Source organism: Lutjanus erythropterus, chromosome 5, assembly GCF_056507025.1.
Source record: "Lutjanus erythropterus isolate fLutEry1 chromosome 5, fLutEry1.hap2, whole genome shotgun sequence".
Lineage (NCBI taxonomy): Eukaryota > Metazoa > Chordata > Actinopteri > Lutjaniformes > Lutjanidae > Lutjanus > Lutjanus erythropterus.
Window position 1 is genome coordinate 34,641,828 of NC_139321.1, and position 8,427 is coordinate 34,650,254.

Sequence of the window (8,427 nt, forward strand, 5' to 3'; positions counted from 1 at the left end):
AGGTGAATAGCACAGCTGGTCACCGAATGTGTGAGAGAGAAGGTATGTAAAATAAATTAGCCATTAGCTAGGTAATTTGGATTCCTTGGCTATGCTTTAAAGGGAAAGAAATGGGATAATTCTCCCAGTATTTTTTGTAACGTCATGAAAAAAACAATTTTTTGGTCAGCGCACTTTATCAACTGCTGTTGTCTGTTAGATTTAGGTTATGTTTTCTCTGAAGAGAGATCTGTTCTGCAGAATACTTAGTCCTGTGCCAGTCATTGACTGAGATTTTCTTCTGCTCATGGCGGACAGCTGGTATTGCAGCCTACCTAGCTGGCATTTTACCTATTTTCACTGGCTTTGAAAGTCGACTTGTCTTTTAACAGACCTGTCGATGCAACCATCTTTGTTTGCAAAGTCAAGTCTCTGGACAGACCTAAGTACCATCTGTTGTGCACACTGCAGAAGAACTTACAAAGAGCTAATTGCATAGCTTAAAGAGCTAATTGACTTCGCTGCCATTCAAGATAATTAAGAAAACCCTTAGGATTTCAGTGGATTCAAAAAAAAAAAAATCTGACTTCATTTTCTGTGTTACAAGGATGAGTTGAAAAACAATGACTTTCTAACTTCTCGAAAAAAAATAACAATCTTAAAATCTGACAAAAAAAGTTTTACTGAGATGATATTCCCATAAGTAAACACAGTCGTCTCCAACATCAACAAGGCCACGACAAGTTCAAGTTCAATATCAAAATGAATAATGAATTACTAAATTTGGGTATGTGTTTGAACAAAAATAAATCATTCTGAGATTCTTATGCTGACATTGTGTGTCCAACTTGTTCAATATGACAGAGCAAGAAATCCATTTAGAGGAAAAGATTGCTTTATTTCATATCTCATATCAAAGTAGCTGTTTCCCATCATTTATACTCAGACAACAAAACTTCCAACAATAACATTTTTTGAGAAACTAAACAGCTGACTTTATCTCTCTGGGCTCAGTTTCCTAGTGTTTCAAAAACCAATCAAACTCTCCTTTTCATTTCTACTGATACAACGATGCTTTCCATCATGTTTAGTTGGCTTTATTTCTCTTTACTGTAACAGATGCATTCAGTTATAATAAAACAACCCAGAGGAAACATGTTAATGGATAATTATGCAAGATTGATTTGGAATAATTACTTATTTATATAATATGCATGCATGGTAGGCTGCATACAGTATGGTCAATGTATGGTTAAGCAGCTAGAATTAATAAAGATCAAGGTTAGTATTGGTTCACTGATCATGTTACATGAACATTTACCACTATAATGTCTACATACTCATTTTTGTTCTAACCATATGACAACAGCAAACTACGACCTACATTAACACAACTTTTTGACAGAATGTTTAATAGATTTTGATTTATTTATTTTTGACTCAATCAGATGAACCTTGTTTCAAAGGACCAGTGTGCAGGATTTAGTGGCATCTAGTGGTGAGGTTGTAGATTGCTATTAACAAATACTGCTTGCCTCAACCTCCCATTTCAAGCATGTAGGAGACACTATGGAGGCCATGAAAGGCCCCATCTAGAGCCAGTATTTGTCTGTTCTATACTGTAGAAACAATGATGGATCAACATCACGGCTTCCATTGAAGAGGATCTGTGGAGATTAACAGCTCATTGTAACTGGTTTATACCACTGGGCATGGCTGTGCCACTGGAGATGATTGTAGACAATACTTGTGATTCCACCAAAAGCGTCTCTGCGGAGAATACACGGAGAGTCTATTTCTGATGGACAGGCTGCACAGAGCAGAGCCGCGGGACAGGAAGTCAGGCGCAAGAACAGCAAAGAGAATACAGTCAGTTTTCAAAATAAAACCCCCTGTGCAGACTCCCAGGCATAAAAGTGAAAAAAGGAAACAAATAACTACAAAGCCATGTACTTGCCAATGGTAGAAGGAAAAAGATCAATGAAAAAAATCTGGCTAAGTCAACAAAATCAGGCGAGCAAAATGCGCCACTTCTGATGGGACATGAAGTATGGGTTCATGAAATATAAATAATAACAACAATAATATGAAAGGGTTCTCAGTAGAACCCCTAGGTGGGTTCTAGAGGAAATCCTTGGAATATAAAAAGGTTCTGGTAGAGCCCACAGAGAGGGTTCTGGGTTGAACCATTACAGCATATGAGGGTTCTCTGTAGAACCTCTCATTGGAGGTTCTGAATGAAACCTTTTACAGATGATTCAAGCAATACGCCCTTAATGTTAGGATGAAGGAAGAACTCTCTGAAAGGGTTCCAAGTGAAAAAAAAAAACACTATGAAAGGTTCTAACAGGAACCAAAAAGTGTTATTCTATTGGGACAAATTGATGAACCCTGTGTGGCTCTAGTTAGCACCTTTATTTCAAAGAGTGTGCTGCAGAAAAACAAGCATTTTTCAGAATTTTGGTATCAACTTGATGTATCATTGCATTTTGAATAGCAATATTGGTATCATCCTCAAAAATCCAGTATCCCTCTGAGTATCATTTGAATCTGCAACATTTTGCCAGCAGGTGTCGATTACTACGCAGATATTGTCCTCCTGGTATTATATACAGTACAGCAGTGAGGTGGTTGGGATATCTACACGTGTTTCTTAAGATGCCATTGCCTTCACCCATGCTGACATTGTGTATGCCCTCTGAGACTGTTATGAAGGACATTATGAAACAACTTGAAAGGACATTGATGATTGATGAAGTTATTATTAAAAAGCTATTCTTTTAGCTGCTGTTCTTTAATATCGATCAATAACACAGGTGAAAGTAATAATACTCTCTTTCTCTGTCATCCATTTTCTCCCTGTCAGATACCCCTGTCAAAATCACGCCAGGACTTCCCATTGTTTAAGGAAAAAACAATGAATAAAATATAAGTGAAAATTGTATTTTTCATATGAATAATGTAAAAGAGGGCACGCTGTTGGCGTCCACGTCTCAAGGTTAGACTATATTGTTAGTTTTCCCTGCGTGGCCCGTGCTTTGTTCTTGTTTGGTACAAAATGAGAGGATCCAATTCTATCAAGTTTTCTGTTCTGAGAGACACTTTGCCTCCTCTGCCGGGGTGTGTTATTCCAGGAACTTCAAAGACAAATTCCAGACCCAGCATGAGGTATGTAGTGTCAAGGCGGTGCCATATGGTATGACTTGGAGGGAATGCCAAAACTTTTCACCACTGACTGTTTCCTTCACTCTGTCACAATCAACTGCCTCTTACCGGGAGGTAAATTGAAAGAGATGAGGAAAGGAACGATGGAACATTGGGATAGATTTATACGCTTAAATGATTGAAGATGACACTTAACTGATGACTTCATGCCAAAACCGTTCTCCAAGGGAATTTTAGCTTGATGTGTGACTTGTAATCAAACTCCAAACCATTAAATCTTAAGTTTTACATTCATCATTTGTTCATTCTTTGATGGGCCAATAATCTTTCCATGGAGCAGCAGGTATGAGTGAACTATGTTAGACAGTCATGCAATTTATTTTTATGAACAGAATCCACCGGGGGAAAACAAGCAGTGGAGCGCAGATTTACACAAGGCTTAAACTGAACCGACACTGTATGATACATACACAGCAAAAACATTCAGTGAGCCTGTTTGACTTTTCTGGGCTTCCATATTGATTGTCTGTTCTTTATTTATAGCACAAAGACAAATAAAGTAATCAATCATGGTACATTTGGGCTGCAGTATATTTCATTACAAAGGGGTCATCTTCTATTTCCTGCATTCCTTTATAGAAAACAAAAACCTTTAGCTATACGCCTCTTTCAGAACTGACATTTTTATGTTTTCATGATTTATATCTGTCTGAGGCAGAACGTTAAACTTTGACTGAGTCACAGTGATGTTTTGGACTTTGACAGTGAAGTGATAGACGTTATTTTGGTGAACTATAAAAAAAGAGAATAATTTGACCCACTTAAAAGACAGTTTAATTGGAATAAAGTTTTTTTCTTTCAAATCAAGTTAACAACTTAGATGAACACAGCTGACCCTTTGCTAAGCCCCGCCCTCTTTAGTTACTGTTGCTAAGCCTGCCAAACTTTACATTCTTGCACTGCATTTAGGCAGTTTACTGTGTGAATGGTGGCAAATTTAACATTGAAACTGAGAGTAATTGTTGAAACACAAAGTCTTTGAATACTTAGAGTCGTAAACAAAAGCAGCTTCGTATTTTTTAAGTGTAGCCGGCTGATTTATGCTAGTGCTAACTCTGAGTTAGCCAAGAAGTCCGTCTCCAGCTGACATATTAACGTTTCCATCTGACATGTTTTCAAACAAGAACCCAGTGAAAGTGTAAATGTAAAGTTACCTTACAACTTCGCACATGATATAATACTACTACTGAGTAAGCTGCCCTACTAGACTGAGGCTAAAGCTAGCCTACATCTCAGCAAACATTGGTCAGATGGTGAAAGACACCAGGTAAGCTATATCAGCATGACAGATGACAGAAATACACTCATTAATGTAGGAAAAGGAAGCGCAGGGAGTCAGTTTGTGCAGGGGACTTTGAGACGGTCACCCAGCCAGACCAGCGATCGTGGAAGACAGCTGGGATAAAAGCTAAGCTAACCCTGCTTAGACCTGAGACAGCGAGCCAGAGTGAGATGCATCGTTGTCGACCCACTTTGATTCTGTGTCAGCCCACATCCTCCTCCTAAAACCCACACAGAACAAATGCAGATTTTAGTTTGGCTGGAGGTAAAGTTACTGCAGCTTGTAAGCTAGTGTTAGTTAGCTGGACATGCTAACGTTTGTGGCTTATGTTAGAGCAGATGAAGATAGAGTTAAATCCATTCATCACGTGTGCTCTTGTGTTTCATGTTTTTGAGAGACTACAAAAAATCTGTCACTGTCCAGACTCATGAAACACAGAGTACTGCTCTTCTCAGAGCCTCCTGCAGACTGTTTCAACATGTAGACAGATGGCAAGCTTGACAGCCGTAGTTACGGTTGCTAAGCTATGAGTAGACAGTCGCTGTTTGGAGGCGGGTCTTAGCAAAGGGTCAATTGCTTTAATAATCTGATTGCCTTCAAATCAACAGTTTGCATTAATGCAACTTAAATGTAAGCAAGTCAGTTTAACAATTCCCATTTTTCCATCTTAATTATTTACTTTACTGAAATGTAAAATACTGTTAACCCTTAACAGCCTAATAGTATGGTTTCAAGAAAAGTCAAGAAAACACACACAATAGAGGAAGAATCCTAAATGACACGCTTCTACTGAAATAAGAATAGCAGGATAGGGGAACAGGATGTAATTTAAATTAAAAGTAGACTGCCGTCACTAAAACACAGAGCTAAATCAAAATCATTCAAAATATTATAATAATTAATGAAATACACTTTTTTACAGTGTTGATATTTGTCTGTTGCTCTTGTAAGTATTTTTTCTGAGGTAAGTATTTGTCTCATGGACTTAATCTATTTATTTGAATTAATGATTATTATTATCAGTAGCTTATTACACTGTTGGCACTGGTCCATCATGAGTTCACATCTTCACTCACTGTGAAGTATTCTGAAACTTAATTTGAAACTCTAATTGGAGAGCAAGTGCCTGGAAATAAAGCTTGATTTCTTTTTTACTTAACAAGTTAGCGAGGACCACCACCTCACTGTACAATTAGTTTTGGTCTCCAGCTCGACCATCTCGTTTTTTGGAAGAGTTGCTCAGCTGAGATCTTCAGATCTTCTGAACGACAAACCTTTGTTGAGCACGTTCTTTAGAGGATGGAGCCTCTGAGTTGGGACACAGCGATTGTGGCTTTCATCAGTTTTTGATGTACGTTGTTAACATCAGTTCAGTCAGACACGTCAAGCAACGTCTGCCTGATTATTTTGGTTGTACAGTATAAACTCTGCTCTTTATGGAAAGTTCAAAGCCTTTCTCATTTGAGGTGTAGCGCAGTAGACGTCCTGACTTCTCTCAGAAGAACGTGCAGCAAGAAACTTACAGTATCTTCACATAAGAAAAATATTCTACAACTAAAAGTAGATACATGCAACGCATGTTGCTTTTTGAGGCAATCCAGTTGCTCACACTTACCTGAAAACTAATCAAATCAGTGACCAGTAAGCACATAAAACTCATTGGTTCCCAACCAGGGGGTCATGATCCCTGCTGGGGTCACCAAAGTTTGACAGGGGGTTGCAAGACCCTCTTGATTTTTAACACACAATATGTAAGTTCTGCAACTAGGGGACTCCCTCACATTAAAACAGTAACAAATGGCGTGGTTTGATGATATCATGAAGTAGGGTGGAGGGGTCATGGGAGAGGATTTCTCCATTCTTCTTCAAATATCCACCATTGCAAATAAAAATCTAACATGATTCAGTCATATTCAGGAAAGTGGTACAATATATTAAAGTTTTATTCACGATTTGTTTAGCCGACTTCCCTCCTCACTGTCTGATGTATCTGTTGTATCCTGTGTGTTCTGGAAGTTAAATAGAAACTAACAGCTAGTAGAAAATGGACTTTTACCTTGAACAAATTACAGATTTTTTGGGTTTGAACACTTTTGGGAGACATTCAGGAAAATATAAGTACACAGCTTAACTAATCATCTAGTAATTTTTGGAAACTGTAATGTAGAAATGTTATAAATACACCGTTTGTCTGTATCTCAGCAATGCATTCATGTGTGAAGAAAACTAAATGAAATTGCCATTTTCTAAGTTATTTTTTAAGATATAAACTTAGGAAGAATCTCACAGGATAAGGGCACAGTGAAGACTTAAACATTAGCTATATTCACAGAGCTTTCACTCTCTGCTAAACAGCCTCGTCCTGAATGAGAAAAGTACACAGTTAACACAACCAAAGAGCTAAAAGAACAATAACCAAGGGTCAGGGAGAAATACACAATGAATTTTGCCATAAAAGAAAAAAAAATACTGACAAAGAATTATAGAGAATTATATATTATTTAAAAAGTTCCTGAAGATGCACAAACTTCCTGCAGTTATTGTTTTCACTATGTGGGTTAATTGTTCAGTTTATCAGTTGTTCTGTACTGTTTTTGTTGTGCATAGAATATAATATGAAATATTCATAAAATATACCTCTGAGGCACGGGTCGTCAATTTACTCAATGACAGAAAATGGGTACCTTAAGGAAAAAGAACCTGAATATAAAGTATGTGGAGAAAAATGTGACTACTTACTTGTATTGTATGTGTGAAAATAACCATGTTTTCCATGAAGCTAGTATTACACATAAATAATGCAGGACAGTTATTTACTTCCCTAAACACACACAGTAGTGTCCTCTATACTTGGTTGCAGGCAGTGATACAATAAGAACCCCACAATATGGCAACAACATGAGGGATAATTTTGACCTAGACCAAATTAGCACATGAGTGTAAAAATCATATTTCGCTCCTGACATCAATAGCCAAACAGAAATCAAATAAAAAAGCTTGGGTGCGACGTTATTATTGTTATTATTATTTTTATTTCAGTACTAGGCACTGGCACCTGTAGATGCAGGAGCTTGTCAGAGAAGAAAACATAAGGCCCAGCGACATCAACTGCAAGCAGATCTGCAGAACAGCCATAAAGACGCTGCAAGAGATTCATGCCTTTAACAAACTGAATCTGTGTCAAACCGTGTCAAACGGCAGAAAAGCTGAAATGGGAAGAAATAGCCAGCAACAAGGGCAGCTTACTCAGCTTGCTGACATTTGCTAAGCACAAACACATTGACCTGAGCCAAGACATCCACTAAAAGCACAAGCAAGCAACATCTGCCACTGTAAAAGTGCAAGCGGCAAATACTTACCTTAGTTTCCTGGCATCTCCGCAGCGAATGAACCCCTTGAGAAAAGTCATCGCGGACCCAGGCTGTTAGCGGCGCAGACAGGTTTCAGCTTTGCCTTGAAGTGGTCAAGTCTGAGCACTCTGGTGTGGATAATGAGGGCAACCAGTGAAAACCGCCCGGTTACAAAAGCCATCCTGCACACCTGTATGAATGATTGGATGTAGCGCTGTCCAGTCGACCCACTCGATTTAGGAACACAGTGCTCATTAAGTCCTGGAGGAATGTAGAAAACACAAATTTAACCGAGGGAAAGTGAACTTATCAGCAATCAAATACAAGAAAAAAAGTCAATGTCAGTCATGTAAATCAAAACTCACTCTAAGGTAAAAGTAGTCTAATTCACATTAAAGTCTCATGACAGCAGACATTTTGACTTATAGCAAGAAAAGCACAGTTTCTTAATTAATTAATTTTGTTAATGATAACTCAGTCCCTTTAAAGGGATACTTCACCCAAAAATGAAAATTCAGTCATTATTTGTTGAAGGTTGGGTTTGTTTGTTTTGTTGTCCAGAAACACTGCTGGAGTTTCACAGGAAACAGT